This window comes from Physeter macrocephalus, chromosome 12, assembly GCF_002837175.3.
Source record: "Physeter macrocephalus isolate SW-GA chromosome 12, ASM283717v5, whole genome shotgun sequence".
Lineage (NCBI taxonomy): Eukaryota > Metazoa > Chordata > Mammalia > Artiodactyla > Physeteridae > Physeter > Physeter macrocephalus.
Window position 1 is genome coordinate 86,233,796 of NC_041225.1, and position 19,599 is coordinate 86,253,394.

General features: G+C 48.9%; 1 long non-coding RNA gene across 14 annotated transcripts in view; it reads left to right on the forward strand.

The window, feature by feature from the left end:
• LOC114487340 (uncharacterized) overlaps nucleotides 1-19,599 on the forward strand; it is a 78,192-nt gene that overhangs the window by 19,197 nt on the left and 39,396 nt on the right. For 9 of the 14 annotated variants that reach the window (XR_008618918.1, XR_003682362.2, XR_003682371.2 and 6 more), the window contains one exon: nucleotides 1,577-4,022. This is a non-coding gene — a long non-coding RNA (uncharacterized lncRNA). Of the gene's footprint in view, nucleotides 1-1,576; nucleotides 4,023-14,729; nucleotides 14,824-15,951; nucleotides 16,180-16,643; nucleotides 16,991-18,013; nucleotides 18,273-19,599 lie in introns of those variants that run through there. The other 5 variants (XR_003682363.2, XR_003682364.2, XR_003682365.2 and 2 more) reach the window with 5 other exon arrangements.

Consider the following 19,599-nt stretch of genomic DNA (forward strand, 5'->3'; position numbering starts at 1 on the left):
CCCACGTTCTCTCTAGGGCCTTCCTGTCCAACTCCTGAGAACTAAGAATTGGGGTTGTGCCTAGTCACTTACCCATCTATGTTGACTTGTCTTGCATCCTTGTTGGACGTGAGCCCCTGAGGCAGGATGGTAGGGGCCCTTCCTCTTTTTCCCCATACACTGCTTGATGTGAGGTGGGGCTTGGAGGAGCTACTCCAGGCGGGTTTGGAGCTGCCTCTTAGAGAAAGCCTACCTGATCCCAGCTGCTGCTCTAATTTAGCTATCACAATAATCCCTTCATGTAACAGTGGGATAGGAGGGAGGTCTGTTGGGAGCTTCCAGGAAATGATTCCTCACTCTGAAGACAGAGACACAGGAAAACAGGTCCTTTGCCCTCCTCTGGGCGTAGTCATACCTAGATGGGGTGCCAGGAATTCCCGCAGCATCTGGGCATGAAGCTGAGACATGGGAGGGGAGATCAAGAGCATCACAGAAACCGGGAGAAGGAGCCCTGGTGAACCTTCTTAGAATAAGAGGTAATCAATTTCTCTCCTTGGAGTCTGCTTGGAGACAGGCTGTCATGTTATTTACAGCTATAAAGCAGCCTACTGGGTAGGGTGAGAGTTGTGGTGGGGCCTGGAGAAACCCCAACTGCTGCTGCTGAACTGGGACCGCTGGTTACCAAAGACTTTCTCTCTCTCCCTCCCTCCTTCCCCCTTTACAGAAGGAAAGAAGAGGCCTGAACTTTGTCTAAGACCACCTCGGAGATTAAATGGGGGTGGCCAGCCTACCTCATTGGGCCATTCTGAGTGTTTACTAGGATAACATATATGCTAACGGCTCCTTAGATGGTCCTTCCCTTCCCCTTTCCCCTGCTGTCTTGTTTGCAAAGACAAGGTCTTCACCTGTCTTCCCGGCTGTGTGCTAAATGTAGTCATTAGTCTGGAAAGGGGAACTGAGGGCTCTAGTGGAGGAATCCTGGTGTCTGCCCTTGATCCCAAACCAATCAGATCCAAGGGGCTTTCAACAGGGACAGGGCATTGCAAAGTTTCACCATGCCCTGAGCACTGTATTTTATGATTTAATATCATTGGCAGATGGACTGCATCTCACAATGGACCCAAGAACACAAGGGTTGCCCCTCCAGAGGTGCTGCATGACCTTGGTTGGTCCCAGCAGCCCATACCCTGCTGTGCTAAGGATGGGTCTCAGCAGCCTATGCCATACCCCAGCAGTTGCCCTTGAGGCTACGGGCAACCAAAGACCTAGCCCTACCTGCTGACAGCATGCCTAGCAGGAGAAAGGACAGAACCCGGCCTCGCCTGGCCAGTGCTCTTGGATTTTTGAGTGCTAAGTAGAACTCAGCGCGTTAACAGAGCTCCAAGGAGTCAGCTAAACCCTGTGCCCCTGCAAACCAGAGCCAATGAATGAAACATGGCAGCAGAGCACCAAGTTTCACTGTGAATTGGCAGGTAGAAACAGGCTTGAACTACAGCCAGAAGGGTATGGCTGAGCTGCAAGGAGAATTCCTGCAAAAGCTGTTGGGCCATGGGTAGAAATGGGCAAGCAGTAATATTTTGTCTGCTTTCTGTTTTAGACTCAGATGTCTTTAACGGCAGGAGAGCTGCTCGGGAGACGGATGTGGAGTTGATGTTGCCCTAAGTTAGAGACCAGGGCCAAGTGACCACCAGCCCCTCTCCAGGCATGGACTCAGTCTCAGTCCTGCAACACAAGGACTGAAACATTGCATGGCCTGTCTCTGGTTTGCTGGGACTTTTGGGAAACCCAAATGCAAAGTAATTAGAGTGAGGGGCTTTAAATTTCTTCAAATGAAAATATTTTCCCACTGTATAAATACCTTTGTGGGGTTACTTGCTAGCGTTGTATCTCCGAACCTTGTTGACAATTCATTCATCCAGTTTCATGAACACACACAGAAGGACAAAGGGGACCACAACTCCATGTACATAACTCAATCTCCAACAGGGAAGACTGAGGGGAGCATGGTGGTGAGCTCTCTAGTGAGAGCCGGACCCTGGGGAGGAGAGAGGAGGCCAGGTCACAGCTGGGGACGGTGAGATGATCAGGGGAGAGAGGAGCAGACAGAGTCTATGTCAGCTGCATGGCTGGGCTCTGTCCTCCTGACCAGCTGTGTCATCCTGGGCTGGAGTTTAGGGGGAGCCACATATTTCCTGCCTTTGGGAAAACCTAGCCTGATGAGGAAGTCAAAGTCCTGGTCTGCAAGGAGCTGCCAGGTGATCTCTGGACCTGGGAAGCTTCACACCCATCGGCTCAGATAGAAAGCAGAGACTATTCCTAATACTTAGCACAACTAAGAATCTTTGGGCCTGCACCTGAGTACTCGTGTCAGGGCAAAGGGAAAATAAAAAGGAAGTCTTTTCCCCAGGGAGCTGGGACAACAGGGACTTGAGTTCCTAGACCCTTATCCCCAAGCCCTGGCCTCCTAGAAATGGGTTACTAATTTTTTTGAGCGGGGGAAGATGTCCCACCCTCCACTGTCTAACACCACAAAAAATCTGTCAATTTTGCAGCCTTCTTTTGCTAGAAGGCATAAGCACTTAGCCCCCTGATGTCCTTGGCTTCCTCCTAAGACATCCCTGGCTATGAACTCCTTTAAGATGATGTCTTTGTTTGGGTTCCCTAGAAAATAGAGCCTGAGGTAAGGCTTAAGTGCTACTGCTTTATTTGGGAGGTGCAAATCCAGAGCAGCAAGAGTGAAGCAGAGTGGAAGTGAAGCAGTAAAGGATGGGGACCAATGCAAGATGATAGTTATTGCACTGGCCACTTGCTGCCTGATGAGCTGCAAAGAGACACAGCCGATCAAGATGTAAGTGCATCCCATCAGCCAGGCAGGACATTTCTGGACAGACTGTACAGAAAAAGTGTGCCTTAGAACAGTCCATTAGAAAGGGAAAGGAGAGAGAATTTTATCTGAAGTCCTCTCCCATCTTCCCTCTGCCAAAATCCATCTCATAGGGAGCTAACTAACCTGAGTGTCCTGAGTGTATCACTCAGCTCCTTCAGCAGTTGCTTATGAATTCAGAGCCCACACTCTGCATATTGATGTCTCTTCTAAGACCGAAAGTGCAGTAGGAGCCTGAAACTCTGGCGGGGCAGCTCGTCAAACTCAGACAACAGAACTGTGTGAGCATATGTGGAGTCAGTTGACAGTGGTGGCAGCTGAGGCGGGGTAAGCAGCTGAGGGTCTGAGAGAATCTGAGAAGTTTCATAAGCCGTGTCCAGCAGAAAGGGAAAGAGTCTCTGGAAGAGGAGGATGAAAAGGGGGTCCCTGCAGAGTCATGGTCCTTAGAGACCAGGGAAAGCCAGAGAAGAAGGAAATCTGAGAGACAAAGGATGAAGGTGACAAGTTGAGGAGTTTGTAGAAGTTGAATTAGCAAAATGGAAGGACTCAGTGATTCTGGGGAGGAAGTTACTCCAGTTCTGGAAACTACTCCAAGGGCACTCCTCTGAATAAAAAGGTGCATTATATTAGAGCCTTCTTAGCCAGTGTGTGCTCTTGGTTGTATAGAATAGATCTTCTACTTTTTCTAAGCCCACTGTATGGTAAATTGTAAAATGGCCATAAATTCTTCCCCTCCCCGAATCCATGCCCTTGCAAACTGACACTGTAGATTCTCCCATCAGGAGGTGGTCTGTTTTTCCATCTCTTGCGTCTATGCCAACCTTGTGACTTATTTTAGACAATGGGACATTAGCAAACATTATGTAAGTAGAGGCTTGGAAAGCACCCTTGTGCATTGGGGCTTGCCCTTTTGCTAAGCTTAGACCCCGGGGACCACTGTGTGAACGAGCCTGAGCTAGCCCGCTGGAGGATGAGAGGCCACATGAAGGAGAACTAAGGTGCCCATCAGATGTGAGCGAGACCACCCTTCATCCGGGTGCTACCTGAACCATCAGCTGACTACAGACGCGTAAGGAAGCCTAGCGGAGATCAGCTGAGGCAGCCCAGACCAGAAGAACTGACCCATGGATCATATGCTAAATAATTAAATATTTGTTGTTTTAAGCCAACAATTTTGGGGGTTGTTCATTATACAGCAAAAGTCAGCTAATTCAACTTGAATAACCCATTGAGTGTTAAATTCATAGATTGTGTTTAGTATAGATGTGTGGAATAGAGCTGAATTTCATAGACTCCATCACAGAGAAAATCATCTGAATAAAGAGGATAAGTGATGCTTGGTGGTGGCCATGGTGAAGGTAAGAGTGATTAGATGCTGGTGATGCTCGATGACAGCAGTGGTAATGATATCCGTGAAGGAGATGGTGAGGGTGTAATTGTTGTGGTGTTGATGCTAAAACTGATGAGGGTGATGAGGATGTTGATAAACATCTGTTGATCAACAGAAGTTGATGAGGATGTTTGTGAAAGTGGTACAGCAATGACTGTGGTGGAGATGTTAATAATAAGTGGGGATGATTGTGCTGCTGGTGGTGGAGGTGGTAATGACTGTTGGTGTTGTTAATAATAATCATGGTGAAAATAATGGAGAAGCTGATAACGATGAAGGGGATGCTGAGACTGATGATGTTCATTGGACGGTGGCAATCGTGGTAATGGTTTTCATGACCATATTCATGGTGGTGATGATCATGGTGTTGAAGATGATGGTTTTGACTGCAGTAAGTTGATGTTGCTAGCTAAGATACGTCCAGATCTCTATGACGAGCAAGTCCATTGGCCTGGATTTCTCCTTCCCATCATAACCCAATACCAAAATCAAGCTCCCAAGGGAAGAGGGGTTTTCTGAGTAAATTATTCTCTGAGCTGGGAAGATTAGAACCCATGGCTTCAGCTCCTTTCTTGACAAGAATTGATGAACTAGAGCCAGGATAGAAGTGGAAGACGAATGAGGGGCCTCTGCTGTCAGCACCAGCTGCCTCTTTGAAGCAGAATGGGAGAAAAGGCCCACAAAAGGCTGGGCAGCTGGTGGAGGGAAGAGAAGGCAGTTCTCACACTACTTCAAGCCAGAAGCCACAGATCTGGGTCTCCAGGAGCTCCAACGGCACGCTCCCTCAGCTCTGGAGAGTGCCAGCAGCTAGGAAGCAGGACAAGGAAAGCAAGATGTCTACAGCCTCATGTGGCCAGACTGAATCCCCGTGGCAACATGTGGGGAAGACCTCCAGGGGCCAAAGGCTCAGTTTTTCTGGGGCTTGGAGTGTTTGTCATCTGCCATCTGAGTCGGGAGAAGCCCACTGTGCCTTTGCTGTGTCTCAGACACCCTGGGAGAATGAGCTGTGCGGCACGCTCTGAGCTGGAGGATGGAGAGGGAGTGAAATAAGATGCTGACGACAGGCTGCTGGCTTGGGGGGCAGTGTGATCCTTGGGGCCTGCGGAGGTCAGACATGGGGAGGACAGGGAGGGCCAGAGCTGTCCCAGCTGCTGTGCAGCTGCTCACTGACTGGTCATCCAGAACTTGCTGAGGACTGGGAATGCTGCAGTGGTTTTATCACACAATGTGGGTTCTCCTGCTGGTCAGCTGGATGCAATACTGGCTTCTCCGCTGCTTCCCGGAACCCTGCTCTTGGAATTCACACCTATGTTTCCCCCCGGCTGAATGGAGACACATCCCTCTCACTCCTGCAACCTGCTGTCACTAATTGCAGAAGCATAGCTGGGAGCTCAGTGGAGTATTCAGGGTTGCGGATGCCGTGGCCCCAAGGCATGAGCCCCCTCCTCAAACATGATTCTTAGTAAGGCCCATGACGGGTGTCAGCAGAAGTGGGAAGAGAGTAGGGGAGGGCAGATCATTGGTTTGGGAAGAATTAAGGGAGGGAAAGTGGCCAGAGCTGTGGAAGGGCCTGAGATGTTGGCAGAGCCAGATTAGGAAATAAAACTCTGAGAGAGGCTTCAAAGGCCCTGTGAGAGAAGGGAGGACATAACTTCTAGAGCCCCAACTGGGTCTTGAGAAAGCTGCAGAGTTTCAGAACACGGGTCAGTGCCTTTAGCTAGCTTGCAAATTAGCCCGTTTTTTTTTTGTACCTGGGTCTTAATCAGGGCAGGTCCTGCAAAAAGGCACTTGCTCCACGGGTAGGTTGGAGCTGAAAGGCAGCCAGGCCTGACTCTACTCATGAAGGCCTGTGCTCTGCTATTGGGCTGCACTCCCTGCATCCCAGGAAAAGGAGCACCTTTGCCTAATCTCACAAATGTGCTGTACAGGCTACTGGGAGCCTGTACAACACATTTGTGAGATTAGGAAAAGATCTGCTCTAAACGTACTTGGAGCAACATCTCCAACCCAAGTTGGTTCCCTCTCTGCTGCTCTGATCTGGCATGCGGGCCTCAACCGGTCGGTTAGAAGGAGGAGTGTGTCAGAGGCCTTGGAGCTCTTTCCCACAAAGGCCTGGAGCTACTTGAGTGAGCCCAGTGTTTTCAGCCAACCCAGACAGGACCCCCTCTCTCAAGATGCTGATTCTAGCTGAGGGAAAGAGACATGATTACAAAAATGGTTATTGAAGTTTCATGATGCTAAGGGTAATGATGAGAGCATAAAACAGGGGATTGATCTCACCTGAAGGTCAGGTTAGATGTCCCTTTCTGAAGAAGTGCCACTTACACTGAAATGTGAATGATGTGAAAAAGTTGGCAAGAAGAGAGTGGGGGTGGGGAAAAGTGTGGTGGGCTGGGAAGAGCATGTGTGTAAATTGTGACGGAGGCACCTGGAAGATGGCACGTGGCGGTCCCGAAGAAAGCCTGGGTGTCTGTAGCAAGTGAGAGGACGCACAACTTGAGATGAGACGGGAGGGTCATCGGGGTCCAGATCATGCAGAAGTTTGTGCACCATGAAGGATGTGGATCTGATTTGTGTTCTGAAGATTCTCCCTGGTTTCTGAGTGCAAGTGGATTGGCGGTGGGGAGGGGCTGCTGGTCAATGGTGGCTTCATTAGCGAGCAGTGGAGAGGCAGGTACCCACTGGAATTTTAACTCAGAAGGGGTTCTTGGAATTTAGTCTCCACTCCGCACACCAAGTTCTGTGCCCCACTCAGTCCTGGGATGGACCAGCTTTATCCTTGGTCAGACTTTTTCTTGGTCTGGGATCCCTGGCTCTACTTTATAAATAATTTTTTTTTAATGGAGAAAGAAGACAGAAAGTGCCCAGCACTTTGTATATTGCAGGTGTTGATCGATATTTGGCAAATGAAGGAACAGAGAAACATAAGGTGGAGTTGGTGAAAAACAGCAGTAGAGGTGCCCCATCTTTTTGCAGTTTAATAAAGTTCTGTAAAGGTCAGGTGGTAGAGATAGAAGGTCAATATGAGGAAGGGAAGGAAGGGCCTAGCCTTTGCAGAACAGCTTGCGTTTTTAACAGAAATTATTATTATTTAAACAAATCCACATTTTTAGGCAGTTGGGGAAAGGGAAGGGAAAGGATTGGGGCAGGAAATGAGGTGTTTGGGACTCTGGCCACCTCTGGGATCATCTTCAGTGTTTCTGCCACACCGGACCCACCAGAGACCCAGATATATCCAGAAGGACAGGCCATGACAGTACATGGCGTTTCAGGAGCCCGCATGGGCTCCAGGGATGAGATAAGCATGGAAGAAGTGACATCCACACTTCAGAGAGACTCAGAGTGCTGGTGGGGATCCAAGCAAGGGTCAAGAGAGAGACCCATGGAGACCTCAGGAGAGCTGAATGGGATCAGAGGCCTAAGAGAGGAGCACAGCTATTGAAGGGATAGTGCTTAAATAAACCCGGTGGTCAGGCAGGGTGAATAATTGAGGACACGGTAGATACATCACCCTCCAAACCTTCATACAAGCCAGTGGGGCACAGAGAAATGGGGACAGGATGAGAGCAGGCCTGGAAGGGCTCAGGGCCAGAGAGCCCTTCCTGATGTCAGAAGAGTTTCTATGAGGCAGTGAACTCTGGGAGACCAGCCCCTTCCCACCCAAGGTGGGCTGTGAAGAAGGTCTCCAAAAGCCTCTAAAATCTGCTCTCTCAAGCGCTTTGTGTCCCATACTTGAGAGTTGGCTGGAGGGGCCTGGGGTCATTGTGAAGGGACAGTTGGGGTCAAATGAGAACCAGAGTTAGGGCCCTATCTGTGTCCAGGGCAGGACAGTCTGAGGCTAAGGGGACAGCCTGAGGGATAGTCTCTCCCTGGAGTGTGTTCTCCACACTGGTTTATGGTCTGTCTGTGCTGGGGTGAGGGGAACAGTGCAGACATGATATCCCTTAAATAGCAGGGGTTGTCATGATTTTGGGCTATACCTTCATTAGAACTTTTCTAAGATCTCTGAGCCAGCAGGATACTTTTCAGGGACAGGAAAAGGGAATGACAGAGTGAGTGGAGTGCTCAGAGCCCTGCCAGGAGGGAGAGGAGGAGGTGACCTTGGAAGAGGTGGAAGGAGGGGTTGTGAAGATTTGGGCCAAGATTCCTTCAGGCAACTTAGAGGCAGAAAGCTTGAGAGGTGATGGGAAGGCAGAGTGGGGTGGGAGGGAAGAAGCCAGGCTGTTCCCAGGAGCTCAAACCACCTTGGTGGCCTCCCTGTCTCTCCCGCTAGAGTCCTGCCTGGAATGTAGCAGAGGAACATAAGGTCCTGGCCTTTTCTTGGGTCTGGAGTCCCAGGGAGAAGAGATAGTGGCCTCCCTGTGGTCTGGGTGCTGGCAGCAGGAAATGGCCTTGGATCTGGACCCCTGGGAAGCCAGCAAGTGGAAGAGGATGCTAAGGACGTGGAAAGAGAGGCAGGGGAGAGGAACTGGGGATGCACATATGAGGGAGGCTGAAGAAACCTGATCCCTTGATGAGTCATTAGGTTTTGGGAGCTGGGTCCAGCCAGGACTCCCACCTAGACAGCCTCCAAGACAGGGGTGAGCTCTGAGCACGCACACCCTAGGCTGGGAGGATGGACCCACCAGATGGGGCCTGGTGAGCTCCATATGGATGGTGAGCCTGTAGCCTGATGGATTAGGGACTGTCCCTGGGGCTATGGTGACACTGAGCACCCAGGAAGAAAGGAGGAGGCTGGAGGAGGCTGGAGGAGTCCATCAGGCATTGGAGAGCTACAGGACTTGGTCTGGTGGAGGGAGGTGGTCCTCTGTGGGATGGATTGAGTCATTTTGGAGAGGTGACAAACTGTGGTGAGGGGCAAGTGATGTGAGACGCAGGTGTCCACGCCAGAGTGTCTTTCCTGGTGGGTTCACCATTAATCCATGGGTTCCATTTTCTCACCAATTCTTTTATAGTGGGTTCAGGCCTCTGCACATTCAACAAATATTGGTGTCTCCATTGTTCTAGCACTGCTCCAGGAGCTTTGGATCCATCAGTGAACAAGAGACCCAAGATCCCTGCCCACAGAGGGTTCCCATCTTAGTGAGAGCCCAGCTAGTCAGGAGGAGCGGTAGGTGGGGGGTGTCAGGAGTCTGGGAGCAAGGACAGGGCTCTGGCCATTGGGCTGGGGATTCAGAGGGAACCTGGGCCTCTGGGAGGAGAAGCAAGAGCAAAGCCCAGGCCTGGGCTTCAAAATGGTGCTAAGAGGATCTCAGGGTGGAGGTTCAGACCCGGAGAATGGGTTTGGGTGGATCCTGGGTCTCAGGTACCAGGTAGATCCCACTTATGAGAACACAGGAACAAGGATAAGGCTGCCAGAGGATGGGCCTGCCTCTCCCCATGCTCCCCTTCCTCTGGCCTCCCTGAGAGTCATGCTGAGCAGGCTGGCCTGTGATCCAGGTGAGCCTCTGTCCTCCCACCTGCCCGTGGAGAAGCTGGAGCAGAAGCTCTGACAGCCGCATCTCAGGCTGGGGACGGATTCAGCCTCTTCAGCAGAAGATTCCCAAAGAGAGGTCTTTCTCCTGGAATACTTCAGATGCTTTAGTTTGCTTCCTGGGTGCTCTGGCAACTCTGGTTCTTGTTAACCCTCCACGGTGAGTGAGATGAGGTCGGGATGTGTCTCCATTTTGCAGGAAGGGGATATTGAGCCCTTGACTGTTTACAGCCATCCCAGTGCAACAAAGAGAGCTGCTGGGAGAATTGGGCTGCTGGCTCTGCAGGGTGTAGCCCAGCTTTCCCACATGGCTGGGAGCCAGAGCAGAGCACGTCTCAGACCCCCTCAGATGCACAGGGAAAACGGGGAGCAGGTGGGCCACGCCTGCGGTCTCGAAGTCATGGAGGTAGCTTGGAGGAGGAAGGGGGGATGTATGGGAAGCCCCACATCTTCCCCTCGCCCCCTCCCCTGTTCCTAGGGACTGCGGTGAGCTGAGAACTGAGCCTGGGGCCCAGTGCTGCCCCATGATAGAGAGGTGAGGCTGGGACATGCTGTGGATTTCTGGTCGGGGTTCTTGAAACAGCAGCCGTGTGGTGCACGTGGCCACCCTCCATCCATTAGGGGCCTCCTGGGGAGCCAGAAGGTTGGGTAAGCTCAGCCTAACCTTGACTCTCGTCCATTTGGTCTCACTCGGCTGCTCAGCCTGGGGCTGGTCCCCTCCCTGGCACTTTGTCTCCTTCCTGGGACCCTCTTTGCTCTCTGTGTATCTACTTCTAACCCTCTTATTCTTCCTCATTATGGTCTCCCTGCGAATCAGCGGCAAATCCCTGTAATTATTGCCACATCTATGCCACAAAAATGACCTCTGGAGTACATCAGCTGGATCCTTCAGTGGACTGTAAGTGGCCCAGCTGAGATGCAAGTCTTGCTGTGCCGTGGGGCCTTCCCAGCCGTGGGGCACATCTCTCCCTCGTGGCTCTTTGCCCCTTCCTGGGGATATGGTGGCAGCGGACCTCCCAGCTCTGGCCCCTTCTCCGGCTCTGTGTCTCTGATCCTCGGCCCAGCTGCCTGCATCCCTCCCTCCGCAGGCAACCTCCTGGCTGACTTCACTCCCTGTCACATTCCTGGCTGTGAAAGGGACCTCTTCCAGGACGCTGGGGAGATGACATGAGTTTGTTTGTTTTTCTCCTGTCTCCACTTCAAGGGCTCCACTGGCAAAAACAACACCCTGATGACTTCCAGGTCTTCCCCTCCTTTGTCCTGAACATGGGAAAGACAACCTCCACTCTCAGCCATGGCAGCTGGGGAGAGATGAGCTGGGGCTGGCTTTGGGATGGCCACATGCTCCTAGTAGCCTTTCGAGGGGCACTCACAGAGTCACCTGGCATTCACAAAGCTCTCCTGTGGTACCAGCCCTTGGGGGAGGCAGGAAGACCATTGTTTAAATAAAAGGGTCTGGGGAGGCCAAGTCTCAACCCAAAGGAATGAATCTAGCAGGAAAACATTGAGCCAGATTTGAGGCTCGGAATATCTTTTCTGACACCTCTCATACAAAATTGTATGCGACCAAGCCTCCTCATAGCAGATGAACAGATGTATGTTCCCATACAGATGAACTGTGCTGAGCCTTTCAAATCATGACTCTAAGAGACTTTCCTCTGATGGGAGGGGTGTCACACAGAACCAGTGAGAAGGGATTGTGTGTGGGGCACAGGATGTGCCTACCCTCTAGCTTCCAAAGATGAGCTGCTGAGGACCAGACCTCTTTCAGGGGACAAAGGGAACAGCTGCTAACCCCTTTAAAGGATAGTGTTTGTGTCAAAGAGGGTGATATTGAGAGCCTAGAGGAAGGACAAGGTGAATGACTGAAGACATTCTAAATACTACATCCCACTCCACAGCTTTGGCATTGGTAGGGCCGCCATCTTGGGATTTGGGCCTGTTGTTGAGAATGGCCTAGTTTCTAGTAGGGAAAGAAGCTGAACTATCTCCAAGGGCAGAGCAAAGCTTTACTACCACCAGTTCTGTGCATAAACCTCAGGGGACCATAGAGAAATGGGCCCAGGGTGAGAGCAGGGCTCTAAGAGGTCAGGGCCAGAGAGCCCTTCCTGATGGCAGGAGGATCTCTGTGAAGCAGTGGATGCAGGGATAGCTCTAGGGTCAATGAGGAACCCATAGAGAGCCAAGTCAGAGCTACAGAACTGCCCGGTCCACCTCCCCTGGATTCTCAGAAAGCAATCCTCAAGGTGCTGAAATGGGAGCTGATACAGGAAAACACAGGGCAGTGGAAGAGGGGAGATTCAACTTATTCAAATCCTCAAGGTTCAGGCCTGTGTCCCTCACTTCACCCAGGGCCCAGCCACTGCCCTGAGGAGAAACTGTTGCATAAAGTCCACCTGAGATTGTACAGGAGAAGTAGCATCATCTTGAGCTCCCTCGAACCCCTGCTCTGTGTCTGCCATGGTGGGCAGGGCTCTGGGTGAATTGTTCCCACAAGATCAGATCTCATGGTCTTTCCCTTAAGGGCCCTCTGCCTTATGAGAAAGGGCTCCTTGGGGGAGCCCTTACTCATCTTGATCAGTAAAATTTTGCCCCTGGGGAGTCCAGGTCTTAGGGGGCCTCATCCTTGGGGATCTGTTGGCTGATCAGCCCAAAGGAGAGGGCAGAGTCATGGACATGAGACATATACACTGGGACACAAAATGGTCAGTGACCACAGCTGCCAAATGGAGTTCCTTCAAATTATACTTGGGGATGCTGGACAGAGTGTGGAAAGTAGGGCCAGCTGGGGTTGGTCAGGGAGTCTTCTCAGGGGATTTCAAGGACAATGGGGGACATGGATTGGCAGAGAGGTAAAAATGTCACGGAGGAGAGGCTGGTAGTATGAGCAGTCCTATGCAACGCTGTGCCGACATAGTGGTGCTATTGAAAGGCACTGGCAACAGCATTCTAGTGTCTTGGGGCACAGAAAGGCCACCTTACCCACACTGAGTTGTCCTCTCTGTCTTTTCCCTACATCATATTTTCTCTTGGTTCCTGTCTTTGGAACATATTTCATGCAGACCGTCCATATTCCTCTTGACATGAGGTGTCCAGAACTTATTCTCTCATCTACTCATTCAGTCCATATATATTTAGCATCTTCTATATTCCAGATTTTATACTGGATGCCAGGGGCACAAAGATGAATAACACCCAGTTTGGCCCTCAGGGAATTCTTAGTCTAATGCAGTGCTATTCAATGGATCGAGAAGATGCTCTCCATCTGTGAAGTCTAATATGGGAGTCACTGGCCACACATGGCTACTGAGCAACTGAAAGGGGGTTAGAGCAGCTGAGGAACTGAATTTTTGTTTTACTGAATTTTAATTAATTTAAATTTAAATAGCCACATGTGACTGGTGGACACCATATTAGACAGCACAGATCTGATGGAAAGAGAGAGAGGTAACCAAGCCATTTCATTATCGGCACAGCATGATCAGACTGCCACTGTGGTCTGGTCAAAGTGGAGGAGAGAGAGTGACTAGATGTGTCTGGGAATTAGGAAGCCTTCCCAGATGAGGTGACCTTTGAGCTAAGTCTGGGATGACGAACAGGATGTGCATGGTGATGGGGAGGGGGCATGTGTGGGCAGAGGCTCAAACTAGTGATTCCTGTGATTTTTGTAGACTTCCCAGCTGGACTTCTCCATAGATTAACCAGCAGAGCTGGGCTTGAACAAGGAGATACAGATGTGCTCTGCCCGTTGGCCTGGCTCTCTGCCCTCCTCAGTTCCCAGGGAGGTGGGTGATGACAGATGGACTCATGACTCTCCCTACATTGAGGGATACAAGGAGCTGAACTGACCCTAGGAATGATGATTGCACCCTGGGGAGAGGGTACGGGTTATCTGGAGACAATCTGGGAAGCCGGGAAGCATTTAGGGGAAGAGGATTGACACAGGGGGAGGAGGTTGCTGGGAGCCAGTTTCCCAGGAGAGGCCAAGAATCACTCCCAGGGTCAACTCCATCCTCCTGTCCAGATGGAGAAATGGGGAAGGGGTACTTGGGGCCCCATGAGGCTGTTGGAGAACAGCCACTGTGGGGCTGGGGCAAAGAGTGGGTGATGAGATCTTCCAGGGCTCTCCTGTGCTCAAGTCCTTGGTGGTTGGCTAGTAGAGCCCACACCACCCTCATCAGACAAGGGTCTCCCGGGGTAAGGCCCAGTGTGCGACCCTAGATAAAATAGAGTTTTAAAAGTAGATGTTTAATTTCTACATTCCTGAAATAGAACTCTTGATTTACCCTTTCAAGAATCACCCCTCCTCCATGCTTTCCCATCTCAAGATAGCATCACCATCCAGTAAACTGCTCTATCCAGAAACCTGGGAGTAATTATGGGTTCTCCACATTTCCTTACATCCCACATTGTCTTCATCAGCAGGTTCCATTGATTCTTCCCCCAACATACATCTCTAGTCCATTTACTTATCTCCATTTCCACTGACACCATTCTGGCCCAAGCTTTTATAATTTCTCATTTGGGAACTTGCCTTTAACAAGTTTCCCTATTTCCTATGCTGCCCTTTCCTATCTATTTTACACAAAGCCGTTAGAGCAATTAAAAAAAAAAAGAAATCAGATTATTCACCTACCTAAAAACATTTTCAATGGCTTCACACCTCACTTAGAATAAAATCCACACTCCTTAACATGGTCAAAGAGGCCCTGCATGATTTGGCCCTGATACTTCTTCAAGGTCATCTCACATGAGTCTCCCCCAGCATGTGATGCTCCTGCTATACTGACCTTCCAGTTCCTTGAACAAAACATGCTCTTTCCTACTGCCAAGACTTCACCCATGCTGTGGCCTCCCTCCCTGCCTCCTCAATGAGATGGCTTCTTCTCACCTTTGACACTTTCATGTGTGTACCCCCTCTCCTCCTCTTCTGTAGCACACTCTCTTTTCCCTCTTAGCAGAATTTGAAATTTGTTCTCTTGCTGACTGTCTTTTTTCACTAGACTCAAAGCTCTGTCAGAACAGGGGCCATGTTTACTGTGTTCAACACTGTATATCTAGCAACTGGTGGGAGCCCTTGCACACAGAAGGAACTAGGTAAGTACTCATCAAAAATATGAATGAATGGTATTTTTCCTTATTCAGTCCCATGAAATCAACACCATCCTCTGTTAGGAAGAGGTGGCTAACCCCAAGGGCTTCCAACCTTGTCTTCAGCTGTTACTAATGTTTGTCCTACATTTCCCCACACTCCCTTCATCATAACTAAGACAAGTCAGACTTTTCAGGGATTACCAAAGCCCTGTAGGCTTCCAAGGAACCCTGGTTCCATTAATTTTGATGTCCACTCTAGCATTTTTGAACATAAGAGCTGTTAGCTGCATGGACATTGTGATGGGGTCAGTCCTTTCTCACCTGAGTCTGGCTGGGATTTCCATAAGTTTTCCTTCTCCTAAAAACTCTCTCTCTCTACAAAACTGTGGGTTGTGTGAGAATAGGTGGACTGGATCTTTAGGAACCCATTTGGGCAGCAGTATTGGGGGGAACCATGCATCTGATCCTGGTGAAAAGGGCTCTGTGGCTCAGAAGAGACCTCAAACCCAGCCAGGAACAAGGATGTTGGTTCCTTCTTTCCCTGAAATTTCTATTCCAAGGAATTTATAGCCCTTGTTCTGAGCAGTACAGACCAATCTCCAGGATAGTATAGTGGTGAGGCTAGGAGCTCAGGCTTTGGAGGTATTCCACCTGGGCTCAAAACCTGTGTAACTGTAGGTAAGTCATAGGCTCTTTGCACCATGTCCTCATCTGTCTTCTGAGTACTTCTTTCACTCCATCAGATCTTGATCCTGTTTGTTACCCCCATGACCATCCCTAATATAGGTCATGTAGAAGGAGCAAACGGTGGTTTGGGCTATCCCGGGCACTTACCTCTTACATGATTACTGTAAGTGTCTTGGGTCCAGGAAAGGCAAAGGCCTAAAAGTTGGGCCTGAAAACAGAGCCAGCTGCCGTATCCTTTTTTCCATATCCTTGAATCTTGGCTCATATATGCCCTCCATGGGTATGTAAATTTTTCTCCGTTAACCAGGACCTCTCCTGAAATAGAAAAATGTCACAACTTGTTGTTTTTTATAAGAAAAGTAGTCTGTTCATCCTCTCCATTATAAAGCAATTCACAGGGTTTCCCTGGTGGTGCAGTGGTTGAGAATCTGCCTGCTAATGCAGGGCACACGGGTTCGAGCCCTGGTCTGGAAAGATCCCACATGCCGTGGAGCAACTGGGCCCTTGAGCCACGACTACTGAGCCTGCGTGTCTGGAGCCTGTGCTCCGCAACAAGAGAGGCCGCGATAGTAAGAGGCCCGTGAGCCAAGATGAAGAGTGGCCCCTGCTTGCCACAACTAGAGAAAGCCCTCGCACAGAAACGAAGACCCAACACAGCCAAAATAAATAAATAAATTAATTAATTTAAAAAAATAATAAAGCAATTCACAGAAACTGTCCAATGTCAAAAAATTTATTCATGTAATTCATTACACAAATAAAAGAGAGTAAATTCATGATCATAGCAATTGACATTCAATAAAATTCAAAATTAACTTTTAATTTAAAAATTTCAGCCATCTAGGCCTAGAATGATATTTTTCTTACTTGGTAAAGAGTGTCAAATTTTATCCACATCATTTTATCTAGAATGGTAAAATACTAGAGGCATTCCCATTAAAGTCAAGGAATAGTATTGCTACATTTTTCAACATAGTTCTGCACATCCTAGACAATGCAACAAGAAAAAAAAATTGTGTAGCATAAACATTGGAAACAAAGATGTAAAAACACCATTATTTTCAGAAGATTTGATTGTCTCCATATTGAATATCTATTGCTGTTCCAGCATCTGTTGCCTCTTCTTCCTGAAATAGCTCACAAACTTCACTTGAGGATCCACTCCTTCATACATTCTTGGTCCATGTGATCTGGATAGAGCTTCTTCCTCAGCACCAAGAGTCAAGCATGTGATCCAGGTCTGTCAACCAAAACACTCCATGTTCCTGGGTTATTTGATGATGGCCATGTGACCAACCACAAAGAGTCTGAGAATGAATTTTATACATCCAAAGACCAAGGAGAGAGATGGATAAAAACCAAAACCTCCTGATGTTATGTCTTTGTCCTGGACTTTCCATTGTCAGAGTAAATAAATTTCCTTTTCACTTAAGCAGATTATAAAAAAATAACAACAACCCCCCCCAAAACAAAACAGCTTTATTGAGACATAACTCACATACCATACAATTTGCTCATTTAAAGTGTACAAGTCGGCCCCGTGCGGCTGCCCCCTGAAGTGGACTTCACCTCCTCAGAAGCGGTGTCACCGGTAAGGGTATCAGGAAGGCTATGAAGAAAGAAGTAGTTTGGGTATGATTGAAGGAAGACAGTATGGCACGTTACATGGAGTTAAAGTCGGATCTGAGATCGGGTGCTACCAAGGTTTTGCTTTTGCTTGGAGATGTCTCCTGCACCGTTGTGCCACTGAGAAAGACAGCAAAAAGTTGAAGGTCTTAGTATCGTTGATTGGAATGATTCAGAAATTCCCTTATGATGACCCTACTTATGATAAACTTCACGAAGACTTAGACAGAATTATAGGGAAATTTAAGCAGCTTTGTTCATTACTAAATGTTCAGCCCAACTTTAAAATTAGTGCAGAAGGTTCTGGACTTTCATTTTGAGGATGACAGACGCACAAAGACGAAACATCAGGGAACAGATGTTCGTATGTTAAGTGTTTAAAAATGTGATTAAAGGTAAAACAATGATGGGGGACTCATTGTTTTGCAGGGGGGACTCATTGTTTTTCAGGGAGGGTTCCAGCGTGACCGGTGAAAGGGCTTCCTTCCCCCGAGGTCTGCCAGGTCGCCTCGGTGCCCCCCACGGGGCCCCTCCACACAAGCCCATCCTTTGTTGGGCCCTATCTGCTTTGCAGTGTGAATGCGGCCCTCGCAGGACCCTCTCAGGGCTGCTCTTCTCTGGTCCAAGGTCCAGGCTGCGGGCTCACGGGTTCTTGTCACCTGGCAGGCCTGGATAGATCTAGACTTGAGTTGGCTATGGACAGGATAAACCTCCCCTTTACCCCCCAGGCTTTGGTCAGCGCTCTGAGGCAGTTTTTTAAGAAATGAGAGGCATAGTGTTGACACTTAGCAGGTTAATGGGAAGGAGTGATGGGTACTGTGATATTTATTGACCCTTGAGATGTGCCAGTGCTGTGACCTGCTTCTCATGCTTTATTTAGTCCCTACAGGAGCCCATGAGGTGGGTGTTATTCCCGTTTTATAGAAGAGGAAACCGAAGCCCAGGAGACTGCCTGGTCCTAGGACAGTGGGCTGCAGAGCTGGGACTCCAGCCCTGTCTCCTAGAGCCTGCTCTGGGACACACGGCCGCACCAACAGGCTTGGGGTCCCTGCCCGCAGGTCCCCGCTATGCCCCGTGGAGCCCTGGGGCGTCCCCTGTGGCCATGGACATGGGCGTCTGACTGAGAGGAGGAGATGCCAGCCCTGTCCCCAGGGACCCGGGACGTGCTCTTCCTGTGTCCCCGGGTGGGTGGGGCTCTGCAGCATCAAAAATGGTCAAGGGGAGGAGACTTTAAGCCCATCGTTCTATGTGTAGAAACTTTGGAGCCTTACTGCAGCCTTCCTTTTAGTGTGAGTTCTTCTGTCTTCTGCCCGCACTTAAAAGGCATCATCTGTACGTGGTGCACGGCCTCAGGAGGGGCTTTTGTTGTCGTTTTCCTGGGTGGATTTTTATGCTTCCTAAACTATCTGTTTGGATAATGTATTATTTTTATAATTGGAGAAAAAAATAAACAGCATATTTTAAAGCAAAAAAATAAATTAAAAAAAGTGTACAAGTCAATAGCTTTTAGTATATTACAAAAGCCATTGAGTTGTACAACCATTACCACCTCTCCACCTCTAGGCAACCACTAATCTACTTTTTGTCTCTATAGATTTGCATATTCTGTACATTGCATACAAATGGAATTATATATAACATGTGATCTTTTGTGACAGGCTTCTTTCACTTAGCCTAATGTTTCCCAGGTTCATCCATGTTATAGCAAGTGTCAGTATTCCATTCCTTTTTATTGTCAAATAATATTCCATTGTATGGAATACCATATTTTATTCACTTATTCATTAGTTGATGAACTTTTTGGTTGTCTCTACTTTTTGGTTATTAAGAATAATGCTGCTATGAACATTTGTGTACAAGTTTTTGCATGGACATTTGTTTCCATTTCTCTTGGGTATTTATCTAGGAGTACAATTTCTGGGTCGTATGGTCTTTGTTTAATCTTTTGAGGAGCTGCCATACTGTTTTCCAAAGTAGCCACAGCATTTTGTATTCCTACTGGCAATGTATTAGGGTTCCAGTTTCTCCACTTTTAATTAACAGTTGTTTTTATTATAGCCATCCTAGTAGATGCATGGTATCTCATTGTGGTTTAGATTTGCATTTCCCTGATGGTTAATGATGTCGATCATCTTTTCATGTTCTTGTTGGCCGTCTGCATATCTGCCAGAGAAGTAATTATTCAGATCTTCTGGAATTTTTTTTCTTCTAATTGTGGGATAGGGAAGACCTTCCTAGGCATTGCACAATCTCAGAAATGTTAAAGGAAAATATTGAAACTACATGAAAATTTTAAGTCTTTTTTTTTTTTTTTTTGCGGTACGCGGGCCTCTCACTGTTGTGGCCTCTCCCGTTGCAGAGCACAGGATCCGGACGCGCAGGCTCGGCGGCCATGGCTCACGGGCCCAGCCGCTCCGCGGCATGTGGGATCTTCCCGGGCCGGGGCACGAACCCGCGTCCCCTGCA